The sequence below is a fragment of the Typopeltis vanoorti genome, chromosome 15 (genome assembly GCF_054136105.1).
Source record: "Typopeltis vanoorti isolate ZY-2024b chromosome 15, IOZ_Tvanoo_1.0, whole genome shotgun sequence".
NCBI classification, from domain to species: Eukaryota; Metazoa; Arthropoda; class Arachnida; order Uropygi; family Thelyphonidae; genus Typopeltis; species Typopeltis vanoorti.
Window position 1 is genome coordinate 41,061,193 of NC_143563.1, and position 23,072 is coordinate 41,084,264.

The following is a 23,072-nucleotide window of genomic DNA, read 5'->3' on the forward strand; positions in this document are numbered from 1 at the left end:
ATCGAAATAATGTTTTAACAAGCTGCATAGTGACATAAATGCTTTGCTGTCAGTATTTTGTGTTCTGACATTGCAGTGTATATAAAGTCGTATATTTTCTTTGTTCCCAAAAGATCAGTTTTATCTTTTTGTACTGTAACGAGATTAATCTATTTAGTTTGTAGGGTGCACCGAATGCACACGTTGTTATAGCGTATCTTAATATATTTTGGCATAGTGCTTTGTATATTAGTGTTTTTAGGCGTGTGGGAACTATGTCTTTTAACTTGTAGAGTTTGCCAGTTATTGTTCGGAGTTTGTTGTGTAGATGGTTTATGTGGCTATTCCAGTTCATATCTGCATCGAAGCAAATTCCAAAGTATCGTATTGTTTCAATCTGAGTGATTATATTGGTTTTGCTGTTCTGTGTGTTTTTATGTTGGAGAGTGGATGTTGGATGGTTATATATTTGTTATCTACTGGTCGAGTCAGTGGATTTCTGAATATCATTAATTTTGTCTTTTCTGAGTTTAGGTGTATGGAGTTTTTCGTGAGCCAGCCTATGATCAGATTTATGTCACGTTGCAATATTTGTTTTGGGCTATGCTTGCGTTATTATGGATGGATATTATTCCTGAATCGTCTACGTATTGGAATATCTTACCTTTGAGTGGTAGCTGATTCATATCGTGCGTGTAAATGTTGAACAGAGTTGGGGAGAGCAGAACATGCTGTGGCACTCCACAGGTTACTTGTAGCTCTCTACTTTGGTTTGATCCGATAAGTGTGATATGCTTTCTATTTTGGAGGTATTTTGTAAACCAACTGTGCAGAAGCCCGTCTATTCCAACATGCCTCAGCTTTTCTCACAAAGTTTGGGGTATGAATGTATCAAATGATTTAGTGAGATCAATAAAGACTACCATGGCAATTTTGTTTTTGTCTAAGGCGGTATTAATTACGTTTGTAAAGTCTTCCAAGAGAGATGTTCTTCCCTTATTTTTCTGAAAACCATATTGTGTTATGGGGATAATATGAAAGGACTCTGTTTATGCTGTGAGTTGCTTCAGTATGACCCGCTCCATAATTTGATTGATAATTGGTAACGTTGCTATGGGTCTGTAATTGCTGAGTAAATATCTTTTTCCTCTTTTTTGGTGTGATTATGGCGGTGTTTAGTATACTTGCTATCTGTCCTGTTTTAAATATTTTGTTTATTAATTTAGTAGGATAGGGACTTATCTAGTTGCATGTGGCTTGATATCCTTAGGTCTTATACCATCAATTCCTGGGCCCTTTGTTTGGTTTGATCTGATATATTGCAGAGAGAAGTTCTGCTTCTTTTATCGTTGGGAACCATAATGTCTGTTTTGATTGTGGTCCAAGTGGAGCGTCATATTTTGTGATTGGGGGAAAATTTCTGTTCAGTTCTTTGATGGAGTCTGCAAATTATTGGTTAAAGTCATTTTCTTTGTTGGATAGGTTTTGCGTCTTTCATGAAGCTGTGTTTTATGGTTTCGGAGGCGGTGGATTTGGAAGAACAATCTAGAATCTCGTTGATCTGGTGTCAAGTTTGTTTCATGTTGATTTGCGCAGTGGTTAATTTGTCTCTGTAGTAGTTTCTTTTTGCATTTCTTATTTGTGTTGTAAGGCGATTCATTGTTATCTTTTATTCAGTTTTTAGAGTTGTCTTATTTGGATATCGCTTTAAATCTTTCCATAGAGCGTCCTTTCTGTGTATTTCAAGGATTAAGTTTTGTGTTATCCAAGGAGTTTTTGTTCGTTTTGAACGAATTCTGACTTTCTTTGCAGCTTGTTTATATATTTCCTCCAGTGTCAGTCTGATGTTGTTGTATAAAATATCTGCTGAATCTGATGCCACGTGTTCATAGTTGGTTTTTCTTATTTCGTGGTTGACTACTTCTTCGTCTATTATTGTTTTGTGTTGATTTTCTTCTGTGGGGCGTTGCATGGATATTGTCTTAGTGTTCAGGTATAGAGCCGTGATGTAATGATCTGCTACATTGCATTTTATGACTGATGTAGTGTAACTGTTTGGTGGTGCTCGGACGTTTATGTGATCTAGGAAGCAGTGATAGTATTTCCGAATATTTCTTGTCTAGTACATGATGTTAATACGTGTGTTGAGGCTTAAGTGCTGTGTAAAATTCATGCATCGCTATGACAAACGACAGCATTGTCTCATTACAGACAGAGCTCACCGCTATACCCAATCCTGAACTTTGGTCTATTCTCCTTAGCATCTCAGAAACTTCCTCTCAAAATGAATTCCAGAAAATCAGAAATAAGCACATTAAAAGTTCAATAATCTTTGAAAATCTAAACCGCTACGTGAAGTTGAACCACTTAGCGAAGATGCCGTTAATACCCTAAGCCTCGGACACAATTTTGCCATCGCACCTATTGAAGTTCCAATGTTGGATATTATGTATAACATCGAACGTGACTCTGTCACTTAGCTCCGGAAACAGCCAATAACATCAGACTTGACGTAGGTAGCATTCTCTCCCGTACTTCACCTCCTAAAGTTAATTTATCTTCCAGTCAACTCTCTGCCCTCAACAAACTAAGGAAAGAAAAAAGTATTATCATCCCCAGAGCTGATAAGGGTAATGCCACTGTTGTTCTCAACGCCTCAGAATATAATCGGAAAATGGGTATTATTTTCCATGATCGCGCTACCTACATACCACTGGAAAACAATCCCACAAAACCTCAAGTTAAAAATATAAAAACCTACTTAAAAATGTTTCTTCCTGGCTTCCTGACATTATATAAACACTCAAACCATTCTGTTCTCTTCCCCCCCGGGTATATAAGGTTTACCCAAATTCCACGAACCTAATTCTCCCCTAAGACCTATAGTAGATGCCAACAATGCACCTTGCTACAAATTATCAAAGGAGCTAGCTAACTGTTTCACCCCCCCCCATCACTGGTATTACCTCATCTTATGCAAAAAACTCCACCCATTTTAAAAACTTAATTGAAAATCTTACTTTAAATAATACAGTTATATTGGTCAGCTTTGACGTCATCTGTTTGTTTACAAATATTCTCCTAATTGACACCTTAACACTCGTAAAAAACGTTTGTACTTCTAATATTTTAGAGCTCGTTTCCTTTGCCATCAAATCTGGTTATTTCTCTTTAAAATATTTATAAGCAGATAGAGGGAATGGGTTTTGTCATGGGTTCCCTCTCTCACCCCTATTGCCAATTATTACATGGAATATTTTGAAAAAAGAACCATTGACATCCCCTCTAAAACCTTCTATCTGGCTAAGATATGTAGATGATGTGTTCTCTATTTGGCCTCATGGCCCAGACACATTAGATTCCTTCCTCAGTCACCTCAATAGTCTACATCCCAGAATCCAGTTTACGATGGAAAAGGAAAATAACAATAGTTTACCCTTTCTAGAAACCTTAGTAATGCGCCTTCCTAATGGTAACCTTTCTTTCTCTCTATATAGAAAACCTACTCATAGAGAAAGATACATTCACAAACTCTCCCACCACCAATCCCAGCAATATGACATACATAACACCTTGCTTTCCAATGGCTCTAATTATTACAGAATTAAAAAAATAATCAAGTCTTTCCCCATTCCCCGTTCGGGTCTTCAGAAGTACTTTAGAAATGACATCACCATTCCTTACATTCGTGGTACTTCAGAAAAAATAGCCAGATCAGTAAAAATATACAACCTCAATACAGCTTTTAAGCCCCACCTTAAACTTGCTATCCTTATCTGCTCCACTAAAGACCATCTCCCTCCTCTATCAGTGCCTAGTGTATATAGAGTATCTTGTCCCTGTAAACTTGCCTACTTCGGACAAACAGGCAGGTCATCATCCATCCAGTTAGAAGAACACAGTTCTTACATATGTAAACACGATTATGGTCAGTCTGGCCTTGCAAACTATGTTTTGGACACAACCCACAGGATCTTCTGGGAAAAGAAATACCATGCTCCACCATAGTAAATTCAAAAAAGAAAGACTATTTTTTGAATCTGCATCTGCACTCAGGAATCAACCTAATTTAAACAAATACGGTTGCATTAAACTTCCCAAAATTTGGGAAACTTTAATTATCAGAGATTACCCCTTTACATCCCAGGCCACCTGCAAATGCCCATAGAGGGCGCACCATCTAGACATTACTTTAGTTTCACTTTGTATTGTATTTGTGTGTGTGTTGTTACAAAAAGTTTTTGTAATCCCCGAAGATGTCTCTGTGACGGAGCGAAATATTGGAAGGAATAAAATTAGTTTTAATCCTTTCTCAGTGCTTTTAATATTCCATTAAACCTTTAACATGAGTACATGATGTTATTGTTGGTATTAGATCATACATGGATAGTGTGTCTAGGTATTGTACAGTGTTGTTCTGGTTTTCGTTTGCAATATTTATGTTTATGTCGCCGATTATCATTAGGTATTCGGTTGAGCATATTTCTTGGTGTGAAAGCCAGCAAATTGAGTTCGTACAAGAATTTTATCATGTTTAAGTTTGGTGGCCAGTAAATAGCATTTAGTATTATGGGATGCTGTCTATTTGTTGTATTAGTGATTTCGAGGCAAAGGGTTTCAGCATGCTCAAATTGATAGGCAGTTTCTTTTGCTATTAATTTATGTTCGATAAATATTAATAATATACCCCCCCTCTTTTTGTTTGGCAGCATGATCTATGTTTTTGGACGCCTGGAATTTGGAAAGCAGTCGCTTCGTCATTAGTTATGGATATTTCTGTTTGTCTGTGTGTGTGTGTGTGTGTGTGTGTGTGTGTGTGTGTGTGTGTGTGTGTGTGTGTGTGTGTGTGTGTGTGTGTGTGTGTGTGTGTGTGTGTGTGTGTGTGTGTGTGTTTGGGTGACTCCTCCCAATAATAACTCAACCAGGAGGTACTTTATTCCTACATGCTCCATTGCATTACAATGCTCATATTACATGTAGCTTACAAGTACTGATTACAAGTACTGATTAACATTTCTATTTATATTTTTATAGCAATTTTCATATTTACATTTAGATTTTTATATATACATATATTAACACTACACAGTATAATTCACATAATAACAGTATTTATGTTAGATGACAGGGACTGGAAAATGATTTTATTAGCGAATTTAGTTAATTCTATGTAAAACTTTTCGATAAGTCTGCCTTGACCATAGCCACTTGTCTCTGGAAGTGCTGACGTATTGTGTTAGGGGCATCCGGATGGAGTCCAATAACTGACAGTCGTAAAGTATGTGGTCAACAGTCTGTTAAAGGTCTGGACTGCAAATGCACGATTATGATTCCAGGATATGGAATCTGTGAAGGTAGTGTCTTAGTTTACCGTGTCCCGTTTGTAGCGTGGTTAAACTGGAGAAACGGCATGCTTTTTCAGCCGGAGTCTGTTTCTGATGCTATGAAAGAATTCTTTTACTGTTGATCCGTTTTTTTGATGTTTTCCATTCTTCTTCTCACATGTCTAGGCTTTTCTCTTCTGCAAGTGTTTTTATTGCAGATTTTGAGAATACAAGTTACTTTCATATTATCCCCAAAATACAATATGGTTTTCATAAAAATAAGGGAACAACATCTCTCTCTTGGAAGACTTTACAGACGTAATTAATACCGCCATAGACAAAAACAAAATTGGCATGGTAGTCTTTATTGATCTAACTGAAGCATTTGATACACTCACACATCAAACCTTGTTAGAAAAGCTGAGGCATGTTGGAATAGACGGGCCTCTTCACAGGTGGTTTACAAACTACCTTCAAAATAGAAAGCACATCACACGTATCTGGTCAAACCGAAGCAGAGAGCTACCAGTAACCTGTGGAGTGCCACAGGGAGCTGTACTCTCCCCAAATCTATTCAACATTTACACGCACGATATTAATCAGTTACGATTTAAAGGTAAGATATTCCAATACGCAGACGATACAGCAATAATATCCATCCATAATAACGCAAGCATAGCCCAAACAAATATGCAACATGATATAAATCTGATCATAAACTGGCTCAAGAAAAACTCATTACACCTAAACTCAGAAAAGACAAAATTGATGATATTCAGAAATCCACTGACTCGACCAGTTGATAACAAATATATAACCATTCAACATCCACTCTCCAACATTATTCAGAGCGCACTGTGTAGGCATCCGAACGATTGCATGGTTGTATTGTTGGTCCCTTTTTTTATAGTTTTAATGTGGTTCTAACTCCTGTTTTAATTTAAAAGTGTCATAAAGTAACTCTATTTGTCACGCTGAAGACAGTGATATATAACTCATTGAAATCCGCCAAGTGGAATCCAAAATCTGAGTGTGCTGAAAATTGAACACAGTTCACCGTGGTCACTGACGAGCATAGAACAAAGGACGTCGCCATCTTTACAGTTGTCCAAGTGAAGAAAGGAGAGTCATGAAGTGCAACAAGTGCCTGAAGGAATTATCATCCGACGGAAGTCATAAAATCTGCAGGAAATGCCTTAGGAATCTTCACTTTACATGTTCCGGCACTCAGAAACAACATGGAAACACAAATACGATGCCAAGAGAGAGGAATGGAAATGCATATACTACAGAGAGAATAAAAGTAACGCCGCCACCCACGGCGCAACTGATTACGTCGGAGGCAGAATCGAACGATGAACGGAACAGACAAAAAAAAAAAAAAAAATACCGGTGAGTCTTATAATTTGAATTCCGTAAATTTATTACCATAAAAAGGTTCAGAAAATATAAAAGCCAGATTAGTACCAAGAACTATTTGATAAACAGAATAAAGAAATAACAAGATAAATAAGCGAATATGAAGAGTTTGTTAAATTTAATAATTCAAAAGTCGAAGAAGTCTTACAAACGGTAAAAGGCATTAAAACCAGCATTAACGCACTAACTGACAGGCAGCACGAAATGATAAAAGACACATCGGAACTCCATAAAGAATTTAATTCCCTGAAACTACAATACGAAGTTTTAAACCAACTACAACATGAAGAAGACCTTGTCATAAACAGTCTTCAGAAAGTGAATCCACAGAAAATTTCAGAGACGTAGTTATAAAGTTTGGTCATGCAATTTACATCCCCTTACAGCATAATGATATCCAGACCATAAATCGGATTCCCTGGAAAAACAAAAAACAAGGCTCACCACGACCCGTACCAGTCATAGTTCGTCTGACAAGCAAGGCTGCAAGAGACAATCTCATAAAAGCCAGCAGACTGAAAAAAACCAGTTGTCAATGACTTAGACGCAAACTAAGAATCCACTCTTTCTATTTGAGTATTTAACATCTTTCAATCAGAATCTGATGTACTAAGCAAGAAAAGCAAAAACAGAAAAAAATTATCAATTTTTGTGGATCAAAGACGATACGATACTTTTGAGAAATTCACAAACATCAAATTCTCTACAAATAAAACGCAGGGTAGACATAGATAGGCTGCCAGAGTGAAACAAAAGACTCCAATTTAGTTCAAAAAGAAGACCTCAACACAACAAAAATGAATGTGAACCATCAGATAGTTCGAATTACGCCAGAATACATTAGGAATTGTACTTTCGGCTTGCTTGATGCATGGAAACCACACACAATACAAGCGACAGGACTCTCAATCTTGCATATTAACATCAGAAGCATCCGAAAACATTGGCTATGGTTACAGGCTTATCTGAGGAATTACACGGTATTATTGATATATTGGTCCTAACAGAAATATCCATAACTAATGACGAAGCGACTGCTTTCCAAATTCCAGGCGTCCAAAAACATAGATCATGCTGCCAAACAAAAAGAGGGGGGTGTAATATTAATATTTATCGAACATAAATTAATAGCAAAAGAAACTGCCTATCAATAATTTGAGCATGCTAAAACCCTTTGCCTCGAAATCACTAATACAACAAATAGACCGCATCCCATAATACTAAATGCTATTTACTGGCCACCAAACTTAAACATGATAAAATTCTTGTACGAACTCAATTTGCTGGCTTTCACACCAAGAAATATGCTCAACCGAATACCTAATGATAATCGCCGACATAAACATAAATATTGCAAACGAAAACCAGAACAACACTGTACAATACCTAGACACGCTATCCATGTATGATCTAATACCAACAATAACATCATGTACTCATGATAAAGGTTTAATGGAATATTAACAGCACTGAGAAACGATTAAAACTAATTTTATTCCTTCCTATATTTCGTCAACGTCACAGAGCCATTTTTGGGAATTACAAAAACTTTTTGTAACAACACACACAAAAATAAAATATGAAATGAAACTAAAGTACTGTCTAGATGGTGCACCCTCTATGGGCATTTGTAGGTGGCCTGGGATGTAAAGAGGAAATCTCTGATAATTAAAGTTTCCCAAATTTTGGGAAGTTTAATGTAGCCGTATTTGTTTAAATCAGGTTGATTCCTGAGTGCAGATGCAGATTCAAAAAATAGTCTTTCTTTTTTGAATTTACTATGGTGGAGCATGGTATTTCTTTTCCCAGAAGATCCTGTGGGATATGTCCAAAACATGGTTTGCAAGGCCAGATTGACCATGATCGTGTTTACAGATGTAAGAACTGTGTTCTTCTAACCAGATGGATGCTGACCTGCCTGTTTGTCCGAAGTAGGCAAGTTTACAGGGAAAAGATACTCTATATACACCAGGCACTGATAGAGGAGGGCGATGGTCTTTAGTAGAGCAGATAAGGGTAGCAAGTTTAAGGTGGGGTTTAAAAGCTGTATTGAGGTGGTATTTATTTACTGATCTGGCTATTTTTTCTGAAGTACCATGAATGTAAGGAATGGTGATGTCATTTCTGAAGTCCATCTGAAGACACGGACGGGGAATGGGGAAAGACTTGATTATTTTTTTAATTCTCTAATAATTATAGCCATTGGAAAGCAAGGTGTTATGTATGCCATATTGCTGGGAGGGAGTGGTGGTGGTGGTGGGAGAGTTTGTGAATGTATCTTTCTCTATGAGTAGGTTTTCTATATAGAAAGAAAGAAAGGTTACCATTAGGAAGGCGCGTTACTAAGGTTTCTAGGAAGGGTAAACTATTGTTATTTTCCTTTTCCATCGTAAACTGGATTCTGGGATGTAGACTATTGAGGTGACTGAGGAAGGAAACTAATGTGTCTGGGCTATGAGTCCAAATAGAGAACACATCATCTACATATCTTAGCCAGATAGAAGATTATAGAGGGGAAGAGTGAATGGTTCGTTTTTCAAAATTTTCTATGTATAATTGGCAATAGGGGTGAGAGGGGGAACCCATGACAAAACGCATTCCGTCTATCTGCTTATAAATATTTTAAAGAGAAATACCCAGATTTGATGGCAAAGGAAACGAGCTCTAAAATATTAGAAGGAAAAACATTTTTTACGAGTGTTAAGGTGTCAATTAGGGGAATATTTGTAAACAAACAGATGACGTCAAAGCTGACCAATATATCTGTATTATTTAAAGTAAGATTTTCAATTAAGTTTTTAAAATGGGTGGAGTTTTTTTCATAAGATGACGTAAGAGCAGTGATGGGGGGGTCAAAGAGTTAGCTAGCTGCTTTGATAATTTGTAGCAAGGTGCATTGGTGGCATCTACTATAGGGGAGGGGGGGAGGGTTATAACCCTTTTATACCTTGATTCCTAACGGCACCTTCTTTAATTTCATTTCTCCGCCCCTTACTTGATTAGACTTCACCAACCAATTAGGGTGGCGTTTTTCTGCCAAACATTCTTTAGTCGGTGCATCCATAACGATGTCTCAAATCCGGGAATTGACCCTGAACGATAGTCTATTGTTTTTTTATTTTTACTAGCTTATTTTTTATTTTTACTAAATTAATCCCTCTTCCAAATTTTCGAAGAATTTGCTTAATATTTTAATCTCTAGCCTCTCACATATAATTCCTTATGACTAATCTTTTCTGTTTTACTTAGCTATTTTTTTTCACAACTGTAATATTTTCCTTCTTTTATTATTAAGTTCTTCAAACATTTTTTGTTATATATATTACTTGGATGCAAGAATATTTTTCTTTCTTCAAGTAATTTATGTATTAGTTCTTATGCAGGGGTTTTATTTTATTTTCTCTTCATGTTACACCATAATAACTGAAAATTCCACATAGTGAAGGAATCAGGGGTTAACACACTGCATATCAAGCATATCAAAAATATGAAGCACATTCTCTGTGAAGTTCTGTACTTTTCCACCGCTGTAGTGCATCTCTGAAAAAATGAAGTAGTTTAGGAGGTGAGGGTGCAGAACGGATCATTCGAAGAATTGTCAAAAATATTATCCTCTGGTGGATGCTTTCAAGATGTAAACTAAGATGGTTACATAAGTATGATTGGACTGAAGGGTCTTTAGGAGAAAGATTATCCTGACATCCCTTACTGAGTGTCTTGCAGAGTTCAGAATATGCAGTCTAGTTAGAAATGTTCCAGAGGAAACGTGCGATTGCCATTTGAATGCGATCGAGAAAATCTTCAGGGGGTGTGAGTGCTTTGATGTTATGCCATAGCACACTTACAGCCATCTGATTGACTATTAATACTCTTCCACTATGTGAAGACATTGAACGAATTTCATTCTATCTTCATATCTCCTGTGTAATTCGGTTGTGAAGCTGTGTCCAGTTCAGTGTATTATCTAGTTTGGTGTTGCCAAGGGGTACACCTAAGTATGTTCACCCTTCATTTGACCATTCGATTAGAGAATTAATTCGGCCTTCCATCTGCTTGACCACAAATCAGTGGTTATTTCAGAGTTTAATTTCTCCCCTGAGACTTGTGCATATAGACTTTGTGCTTCCTCCGTTGCTGTCTTCTATTTCGGACTATTACAGTGACGTTCTCGGCATATGCTGACAGGGTTATTTATAGATGTGATTCTAAAATGCTGGTCCGTTTGGAGGTGTCATGTACACTTTTTAAGAACGGTTCTATGGTCAGTGTGATTTATGACAGTTTTCTTCTCCTCGTGTATGAGTTCCAATATATCTTCAATTTCGACGACATGATTCCTTCTTCCCCACCTGCACTTCTCACCTGCGGCTATAGCCAAAGAAGGGTTACTTGCCATGGCAACCGCACATTCCTTTACAGCTGTGATTTGTCACGGACTCAACAAAGCAAAGACTCCCTACGTCTTCGAACCCGGAAGGAAGAGCACAGTTCACCGGAGCTCTGGCCACAGAAAACAGCACATTAAATTACAAATCTTATGCTAATGTTATATCAAACGTAAATATCCTATCATCTCTCTCTCAAAATACAGATCTCAAACAAGAATGCCACATCAGTCAACATTAAACTGATTAACGCAAAAATAACTACCGCCGTTACCGAGAAAATGGAATTTTTATTTTCACCACCAAACAAAACATCCCATTCGAAACGTGTCTGACGGCGATCGCCAAAATTGTACCCGCAAAAAATATTACTGACACTTCCCGCATAGCTGGAACTGTGCAGCTGAATTTTCGCCACATCTCATGGGCACAAATGTACTGCAAAAAAAGTGTCGATATCTGCGATTTTCACTTCAAAGCAGCCTCAATAATACTGGCCCCAACAAAAGTAACAGTATGAAATGTTCCCCCTGAAATTTCTCATCATCTCATCAGATCCATGTTATCAAGATACGGTTCTGTCACAGGAAAAATACGCACATTGTCAGCAGCCACGGGTTAGCCCGAATTTGCCCATGGGAAAAGCTTCTGAACACAGGCATGAGAGCACTTTCCAAACAACGACGGACTATATAACCTGCGAAAATAAATCAACACGGATATAAATGGAATCACCTACACTTTCTACTTATCTTTCTCATTGAAACAATGTCCCGAAATTAAAACAATATACCTATATTACCAACAATTCATGAAAAATATCCCAGCCCAAAATAACAAATTGGTTGAACAGAACAACATCCTACATGAAGAAAATCAAAGTATAAGAAAACGTAAACCAAAAATTATCTCCCCTTCACGAACTTCACAGCAAAGAAAATCCTGAAATGGAAAAGACCATATTCACGTCACGCTTGAAAGCCTTCCGAGTAATGAGTTCCAGGCTCTGATAATGAAGTCTCACAGCACGAAAATACCGGATCTTCCAACAGAGATGACCAGGATGAACTAATTAAAAGCAATCCCTGAACACAATAACCAGAATCATCTACCCAGCCTCTCACTAATTCAAAACCTCATCCGATAGAAGAAACTACTCAAAATGGCCTTTCATCATCTGCAGCCTACCAAGGAGAAACAGAGTTGCCAGGTGATGAGGAAACTATTATTCCACATGACGACTTAGAAGAAAAGGAAGCTGAGGGGGGAACATCTCCACAATGTAGGTAACCTAACCATGAAGCAGCTGTCATTCTTCATGCAGAAAGTGTGAGGCTCTCCTCACAAATTAACTATAGCCCTTAAATTCACCACAAGGATCCCGGAACTAATATCTCAACTTCAGGACCTACAGTCGAAACAGAAATGTAAATAAAGGGTGGACCAGAGGCTAACAGGAGTACACAAAACCACTACCTAAATAATGGGCTACAAATACAATTCCAGGAAAAAATATCAGATTAAACCTACAATCAAACTTTCATAAAGATAATGTCATTGAGCCTTTTCTCTCAATTCAAGAGGATGTGCTTCTGATTTACGCAACGGAATATCCTTGAGCAGTTACAAAAATATCATGTAGACCTAATACTTCTGCAAGAAACAAATATCACCACCCATCCAATTTATCAAGATGGGCAGAGCGGCCTTATGACCACAGCACTCTGCAACACAAAAGCATCATGGGGTCGCAGTTAGCTTAGGTGTTCATCATCGATCTCCCTACAAACTGAAAGGCATTACTGATATACCATGAAATGAGTTGTATGCTAACATACAAGCATCCAACCATAATAACCTGCATGTATTCATCATCTACATACCGGAGAAGGATGCTCTGGCATCACTAATCCTGGATTTCATTCTAAACCATCTTTCTACTATTCACCAAGAATGTATCATAATAGCCAGAGACTTTAATTGTACTATTGACCAAGCAAAAGACAGACTTCAATGTGCTGAACATGCTATCCAATTAATAAACAAAATTCAAACACTGGTAAACGATATTGAACTCATCGACTTCTTTCAGCATCAACATCCAGATAAGAAGTCCTACACATGAAAGGTCAGCAAATCAATGCGACTAATAGGCCACAACCAAGGACTACTTGACAGATTCTGCATTTCCACATACAACTTTCCTCTTAGAAACATCTCACAAATTTCTTCCTACATCACAGTCATTCCTTCATCAAGCTGCAAGTTTTATTAAATTTGGAAGCATCCAAATCAGGAAGTGCCTATTGGATCTTAAACAATATCCTCCTGAAAGAACCAGATTACACAATAAACACTCAGGCTTTAATAACCAACTTCATCCACTTGAAAGTGGGTACAGAACTAATGAAACCAAAGTGTTTCACCTAAAATCACAAATAAAATCCTTTAAACTCGGATTGATATCAAAGAAGGGAGACCACACAGATATCCTAAACTGGCGTCCAATCTCCCAAATTAATTCCGATTGCAAACTGTATTCAAAGTTATATCAAACTGAATAAAGCCAACATTCCTTGAAGTTATTGACCAACATCAAACCTAGACTGTCCCAGGAAGATCAAAACATGATAACCTACATTTAATAAGAGATCACATCCACATCACAAACAGCCCTCAAGAAAACCTAGTTCTCGTCAGCCTTGACCAGGACAGGGCTATCGATAGGGTACAGCACGAATACCTTTATGAAGTCCTAAAGGAATTAGGCTATGGTTGTCTCTTCGTTGAAGCAGAGTAATTGCTATATAGAGATGCACTCTTCTGTTTAAAAATTAACAACGGGCTCATTTTCACTTTGACATACTCTTGAGGGATCAAGCAAGGATGTCCTCTCGCTGGACAATTATACATACTGGCCATAGAACCCTACTTAAGAAGAGGACATGACGCCACCATCTCCAAACTAACCAATGTAATAGATTAAAATCAATAATTCTTCCCTCCAATTTCAAGAAAATATACCACTTCCTCATGCCAGTACCTCCAACTCGTCTACAAGGCAGCACCTGCCACTTAGTTTTCATTGGGATCTTCCATATAAATCGAAGTGTTCCAAACCATATTTCGACATACAGTGGAGGCTATGGCTCAACATCTTGCTAACGCTTTCTAAACTCTAAACATTTCAGCTCAAAGAAAGGGATCTGTGTCTTTTCTGCGAAGTTTCAGGTACCTTGGAAAACACACATATCTAACCTGTCCAGAAAAAGGAAGCGAAGATGATCGCCAATGTCCTGAATACTGCCTCTAGCACTTATAGCTACACACACACACAGCCAACAAGACTATTAACATTTTGTCCACACAGAGAAAACAGACAGAATATGCAAATTCCTCTTAATCTGCACTAAGGCCGTCATCTACAGCTCCTACTTAAAACACACAAGATATAACCAGCACCCATCCATCATTGAATCGGCACAAATCCTCATGTATAGCGTACGATATTCATCATATTCAAGTTTGCAACTTTACTCTTCAAGAAAAGAGCTTCCTAAAAACACGATTCGGTTATCGCAGCCTTTTGTCTTTTATCCTGTTGAGTGCTACCCTTTGCTAGGATTCGAAAATCTGAACGAATACTTGCTTTCTACTCGAAATCGTAACATATACAAATTTCCACAAGACGATTCGACTGAAATTCTCGTTTTCATCTTCACAAATAGAATTATTCCTATTTCAGAATTTTCTATATCATGCAATGAAGGATTCTTTCTAACAACGAATTATTGTGTTTGAAATTATCTGATGTGAATAATATCTCTTTGTTTGCATAACAATAATCAGTTAACTTTTGATGTTTCGGATGCAAATAGCATCTTATTGTTGTAAAGTTCATTTTTATCGAAGACGTTATAATTACCATGTTTGTATAAATAGTGCCGATAATCTGTAATGAATCGTCTGACATACCCCTTATGGATTTACATACCATTAGGATAATGAGCTCTTGTAGAAGTAGTCGTAACATATCTGTGGAGTTCTCAGAAACTTGGCAGAAATGAAGACCGTCGAAACTTTTAGAGAATCATTAAAGGAAGCAGAAAGCACGCGTGATGAGGAGTGGCTTGGTTGAGTTCGAATTATTCCCTTCCAAGCTTGATCATTGTGCAGATTACTCACAGAGGTTGCAAATTTAGGATGGGGTGAGGTGTGGAAGAAAATCCGCGTGGGTTGTAAGTATATAGCAACATTGCCAGAAGTATAGATGTAGGACACTTGAACCGTGCACAACGCTGAAATAACATCTTCTCAGTTATCTTTGGAAACGAGGAAGAGACCTTGGGCAAAGAAACTCTGCAAGTTTGCATGGTTTCATTGCCATATCAGAAGCTTAATGTTGTGCATTTCTGTATGACATGTTTGCCTTTCAGCAAACTGTGATACAGAAACTTTTGGTATGTTTTAAAGCAAGGTCGCGTTATTATATATGTATCTTAGTCACTATAGGAGTGGGTAGGGCTGTGTGACTGCTGGAAATCTTTCTGCTGGGTGTAGTGCTGGAGGACTTCAGACGTAATGGGAATTGCGCCGAAGTCCTATGGGAAAAACGTTTGATTAATAAAGCAGTATCGATTCAAAATAAAAGATGAAAGTTGTATTTGTATGCTATTTCTCGTCGAAAGGATATCTTAAAGAAAATAATAGAGAACGCAGGAAGAAAAATTGTGATTGCTACTTTCTTTCAGTTGGAGCGAGGGTGAGTACTCTTTTTTGTCTTCAACTCTGCCATATGAGAGATATAAGAGAAAAGGGCTAGTTTGCATCATACGTAGTTGTGGGTTTTATTGAATATTGTAATTTTTAATTAAATTTGAACAGTTTATTTTTAGTTTAACAAAATGAGTTGAGATCAAGTCATGTTTTGTTTTGTTACCATAACAAACCGATGTAAGACAGCAGATTGGTCGAAATAATCTTATATCAATAATCAGCAATAATAATCTTAACAAAATGTGTGTCTGTGTGTGTGTGCTTTCTCATCTATGTGAAAATAGGCGGACCTTTTCTTTTTTCTGCGTAGGAAAGTATGTGCTAGAAATGCCAATTGGAGACTGTGCATTGTTATAAACTTGGAAGATTACAACTCGACCAAGATTCCACTGATAGTTATGGATGTACATATGATCATGTTAAATAGAAATTAATATTTCTATGTTAATAGATCCGTTATTACTTCACGATATATATCTTTTATTTATTCAGTAATCTTTTTTCTTTTATTTTCTTTGCCTTAATGCAGGGGTAGGCAACCGCAAACCCGGTTGCTAGCCCACGCATTATCATTGTTCATAAAAATGCACGTTTGGGCCGCATGTGGCCCTAACGTGCATTTTCTGCGTGTCGTAAAAGGTTGACCACACATGGCATGAGGACGGTATATTGAATTATTTAAATACCACGGTTATTTTTATTATTTAAATAATAATCTTGTCAGTCATCATGATTAGAGATAGCAAAGGCGGCTTCATCCGACGCTAACCGAGATTTCGGCTCACTTTTCCAGTAGCATTCCCTGGTCCGTCATATATTTGTAAAAATAATTTTAAAAATGGGTTCAAGAAAACGTAAAGTTGCAGATGAAGGAAAAAGGTTTAATAATGAATGGAACAGCAAGTAGTTTATTGAAAATGGGGGTAAGACACTTTTTTTTATTTATCATAAAAGTGTTATGAAGGAATGTAATATAAGACTTCCTTAGGTGAATGAACATGAAAGCCTATAAGAACTTTCATAACTTCCACTTCTATCTGATAAAAAAATGTATTACATCTCTTGCATTTATGGTAGACGTGATTACTACCTTAGTGAACTTAATTTGTACCTGCAAGTCGAAGATAAATTACTAGCAGAACTGTTTTCTGTTATAAAAGCTTTTGAAGGCAAACTATGTCTGTTGAGAAAAGATATGATGGAAGAAAATCTGCATCATTGTACATTTTGCAAACTTGTGTCTACAGCTGGATGACAACACACACAAAAAAATTTTGTTGGTATCATTGAAGATTTACAAACGGAATTTTCAACAAGATTTGTGGGGGTACATAAAAATAGCATCGAAATTCGCTTATTTTTGAATCCTTTAAATGTCGACATTGATGACGTACCAGACCAATTACAGATGGAAGTTTCGGAATTACAACACTGTGAAATATTAAAGAACGCATTTTCATTAGAAAATATCCAAATATTTTATCGATGCTTACCTAAACAATTTGAAGGATTAATTAATATCACAAAGAAGATCATAGTTGCATTTCGAAGCACAAACATTTGAGAACAAACATTTTCTGCCTTGAGTTTTAGAAAAAAATAAATTTCTTCTTAACTGACTGGTTTACATTTTGCATGCTTCAATTCGAATTTGCACCTCAGGTTATAAAGTATATATAGATAATCTGGCTAAGGAAAACAATCACAAAAGTCACATTAAGCAGGGAGACACGCATATTGTGATGCATAAACTCTATTACTTTGCTTTTACGTGATAATAATCTTCATTGAGTTTCATTTTCATGCTTGTTTCATATCTCGTATTTTAAATACAGGGTGATTATAAAATAATGTCAAGTGTTCAGAGCCCTCTAGCGAGAATTTTTTGGAGTAAACACCAATATTTGGTAGACGTACACAGTAGAACATAGGGATTCGATTTAATGAAACAAGAATAGTACCAAAAGTCGGAAATAGGGGAAATTTTGGCGCCGTGTACCGAGTAAAATGCATTAATTTGCAATATCGCCTTTCTTATGAACGATCATGCAATAAAAGAAAAACCTGTAAGATTTCTTATTATTCGTAGATGAACTGCTTTTCGATGCTACTCACCTTACATGAGCGTGCTTTGTTAGTCAAACTCTATTATATGCGGAACAATAATGCCAGTGCTTGTCTTCGAGATTTTCGGCGTACGAAAAATTTACGAACAGGACTGATTAGTGTAACACACTTATGAAAACTGATTCAGCGATTTGATACTACTGGAACTCTAGCAGTGCAGGTACGCAGGGGACGCAAACCAATCAATCACCAACAAGTTGTACAAGTTGCAATCTCCATTGTGGAACAGGACAGGAACTAGCGAATGTGCAGGGTACCGGCAGTGCACGAGCAATATCTCGGCAAACGGATATCGCATACATAACGGTTTGGAAAATCCTACATCAGATGGTGAAGTTTTACCCTTATAAAATCAGTCATGTTCAAGAATTGAGCCCTGGTGATGCGACCACACGAATCGACTTATCTTTGAGATTCTCAGCACGCATAGAAGTGGATGAGGAATGCCCGTGGCAAATTTTATGAAGTGACGAAGCGCACTTTTATTTGAACGGCGATATTAACACACGCAGCTATCGCATTTGGGCTGCAACTAATCCGCACGTGTGTCTGCAAATGCCTATCCACTCGCCCAAAGTCGGTATCTTTTATCATCGGTCCATACTTTTACGAAGAAAATCATCATGGACCAGTGGCCTGTTCCATCAATGCTAACTGGTATGCCAATATGCTACAGAACTTTGTAATTCCACAACTGCAGCAAAAAGGATGTCTCGAATCGACCATTTTCATGCAGAATGGTGCACCAGCCCACATCCGACTTCAGGTACAATGTGTTTTGCGACAACATTTCTCTGACAGAAGACTCATTAGTCGTGCATTTTCCACGCCATGGCCACCGAGATCGCCTGATCTCAATTCTTGTGACTTTTGGCTGCGGGGATTTCTTAAAAGCATTGTGTACAAGGACATATACCCGATATTCCAACTTTGAAAGATCGAATAGCATTACACGTGAGACAAATCAATTCCGATATGTTGCGAGCCACTGTGGAAAATGTCGTACACCGTATGCAGTTCCTGGAACATTAGAATGGTGGTCATATTGAACCTCATTTGTAATTAACAATAAACGTCATGAAATTGATGTGTGCTGTCTCTCATTTGCCATTTACTCAATTAGTCACACCTAATTAAATTAATGTGGTAGCGCCAACATTTACCCTGTTGGCGACTTTTGGTACAATTGTTTTTTCCGCTGTGTCGAATCCGCATGTTCCACTGTGTATGTCTACCGAATATTGGTGTGTTTCGGTCAATACATTACTCGCTTGAGGGCTCTGAACACTTCACGTTATTTTATAATCACCTGGAATGTCTGTGTTTTTTTAAGCTTGATATAATAAAAGTTGATAAATTAAGTTTTTTTTTTCACTCGCTATTTTCCATTAATTAAACGCTTGGGGTCCGATTATTAAAAATAAAAGCTGAATGCCTCGGCGAGACAGAAAAGGTTGCCGACCCCTGCCATAATGTATGTCTGTAGATTCAAAATAATGTCCTACTTCTTGAATTCGTTTGACTTTTCAAAGTTAGAAATTTTTTGTTGCATCGGAAAGCATACAAATATAATGTTCGCAAATTGTACAATCTACACAACAGGATATTAAAGAAATTTTAACTGCTGTGCGATGAAACATGAAGATTTCTTTAATATCCTGTTTTGCAGATTGCACAATTTGCAATGGCTATTTTTGTATGCTCTTCGATTTTACAAATATATATATATATTTATTTATTTATTCTTTTATCGCCATCTTAACATCTTGCATAGAAATAAACATTGGATCAGCCTCCCTGACGAGCACCGTACCCTCAGGCATGACGTCCAATTTTCTAGATACTTTAGTGGAAAAACAACCTGGAATGTCATTTCACATAGGACAACAATAGGAGAAGACAATATAAAAATGGAACTGTTCCATATTGTAAGCGAAATATTTGATGAAAGAATCCTAGAATGGTTTGAAATGATTTAGATTTCTGGAACTATTGAAAAAATCACTGATTATTCCAATTTATAAAGATGGAAATGATCATGACTTCAATAACTCCGAATGAAATATTCTGCTAAATGCAGTGCACCAAATATATGCATGAATATTAAAAGATAAACTAAACAGTATTTCAGAAGACAAAGCAGAAAAGAATAGACTCCGAAAAGGCTGTTCTTGCATAGACTCAATTTTCACTTTAAAATTGATAATTGGAAACAGAGGAGAATCTGGAAAAGAAACGCACGTGGCCTTCCTTGATTATGAAAAATCCTTTCATAAAAGTATCTGGCAAAAATTATTTAAAATATTAACCGATCTAAATATAGCAAACCAGCTCTTGCAGTCAGTTGAAGAAATAAAAAAATAAAAATAAAATAGCAAATTAGAACAAATATCAGAATAAATCCTGTCCAAGCCTGTAATATTCCCTGACAAAATTGAATAACATATAAATTAATTGGATATTAAATCCAACATCATTTCAAAGCCGAATACTGTAACTAAAAAGTTTCATGCAAAAACTATAAACGTTTGGTACGAAAATTGATCAGAGAGTTTGCGGTAATGCACCACCGCCATTCTATCAATTATCCTCGCCAAACTTAATATGAAAATCACGAACGCTAAAAACGCCCGCATATTGCCTCCTATTGGTCCATTTTGAGAGTTTTCACTAGTCTGACAGCTGTTTCCATCTGATTGGTTTTCGTCAGATACTAGGAACCTAATAGAGCAAAAAATTCTCAGTACTAGGGAACTTGAAGTGTCGGAGAGCTGTATTTTCCGTAAGCGAACTCTCGGTCGGTGCGTAAAGTATTTACCAAAATAAAGAGCCAAAGGCTTCATTTCGTCGAGGCAAAATTTTAGAAATTAAGTGGATATTAAATTGAACATCATTTCAAAGGGAAGACTCAGAGGAAGGCCAAGATTTACAATGGATTTACAGTGGATTGATGCAGTAAAATGTTCCATAGAGGACAGAAATATAAGATCTATCAGATAATGTTGGAGTCTTGTGAGGTAACAGATTGAATCGAAGGAAAACTGTCGATAGGAAGGTCGCAAGTTTTCCGTGTAGTACTTTTCATATCCTGTATCATAGTACTACATGAATGAAAGTACACCGCATATGATCATGATGAAAAACAGCCTATTTTTCTACCCACTGCAGGAAAATTTATCACAGAAAAAATTCTTCGACAGGAAAAATCATCGCAGAAAAAATTCGCTGAAAGCTTTATTCGCTAGAAAATTGAAGTCAGTTTTCTTTAACACATGTTACGTAAAGGTGTGTGATATTTGATAATAAATTGTATCTGAGATATACCGAGAACCCTGATGTCAGCATAGTATTGGTTTGGTTTTTTTTTTAATTTGTTTCTTTTTTTTCAATAATTTCTAGATTGTATCTGAAAATAAATAAACCATCATATATTATATTTGTAGTGTTTTTTTTTTTTTTAAGTTTTTTCGGATTTCAGCAAATACTAGTAATGAATGTATCTCTCGGGTACATGCCATTTAACCTGCAATTTCTAAGATCGCGACTTCCTCAGGGTTAATGAAGATACCAATGTACTTATCCATTGTTGAAATACCGTACTTACTCTATTTTAACTCGCCCTCGCACATAAGCTGCACCACACTTGAGTTTACTTTTCGAAAAAAATATATTAAAAAGTTTCGCAAATACCTCGCACATGAAAAAATACTTAAACACCTGCATGTCGGGGCGATAATATCTGCTCCTGCGGTAATCATCACGCCCTCCCCAATAGCCACTATATTGCAGAGGCTAGAAAATAATTACTTTTATTATGTTAGTGAATAAGGTATGAGCAGTCTCTGTGTAATATATTTCTCAACAAATAGTGTAATTAGAGACAACTGGGATGAAACCGACATTAATGAATGAATCCCATCTCCCTCTCTTACAGAAACTATGCTGTATAGACTCAAGCAAAACCATATGCCAAGCACAGTAGCTAACTAAAAACTATTGTTATTAATTAGGTGTGTGTGATTTCAACTCAACTGGCGGCTTGCTTTCATCTTTGGATCGCGCGATCTTTTGTTAATACCGCACCAATCATATGCACTTCTTAATAACCCGTCATTGCTGTTTGTTTCGCGTTAGGTTTATTTACGGTAAAGGGAGAAAAGTCACAAAACAGAAAAATGTTCCAGATACGGTGCATAAAAAAAAGTTGCGGGGTCGGGCCTCGGCTAAATTTAACCACTGGTTCCCAGAGTATAAAAGCTGCTGTTTCCCTACTATGTTGGAACTGCTATTGTGAAAATATTTCTGCTTAGATATTTGAAAGTGAGGTTCTGCACTGGAAATTTCAAAATAAACAGTTTTACGTCACGTGTTCTCAGTAGTCCGATCGCCAACATTTTATTCTTTTGGTAAGTGTTTAAAATTTCGAGGTTTAAGAATCAATTTATAAATTAATTACAATTATTGCACGATTCCTCTAGAATTTATTTTAAGCGACAAGATGAAGCATAAACTGAGTGATTATTGTCATTTATTTATAAAAGACAAAGAAAATGAAGGAAAGTGATCAGTTTCAAATAATGCATTGCCATGCGCGTATTCATACGACTGGTGACAGCATTATCAAACGAATTAACCAACATAATCATGCGAGTAACATGACACGCGTTGAAGCAGCGAAGTTACTTAATGAGATTAAAGATCGAGCCCGTAGAACTAGCGATGGGACTCATCGAATTATCAAGGAAGCATACACAAAAATATCTCCTGCAGTCATCGGCCAAATGCCGAGGCATTGCTCGGCCGTCATCGGCCTATTAATTATTCCGCCTATTATATAAATTCTCCTATGGAAATGAAGAGTTCCTTTTGCATAACAGCAACGATGGCCGCAACAGATTGCTGATATTTTCTACTAAAAGAAATCTGCAGTTATTGCCGCAATTGACAACATGGTATGCAGATGGTACTTTTAAAACTACTCCACCTTTTTTTGAGCATCTGTACACAATTCATGGCATTATAAACGATTACGTGATTCCTGCTGTTTTTGAAATTGATGTCT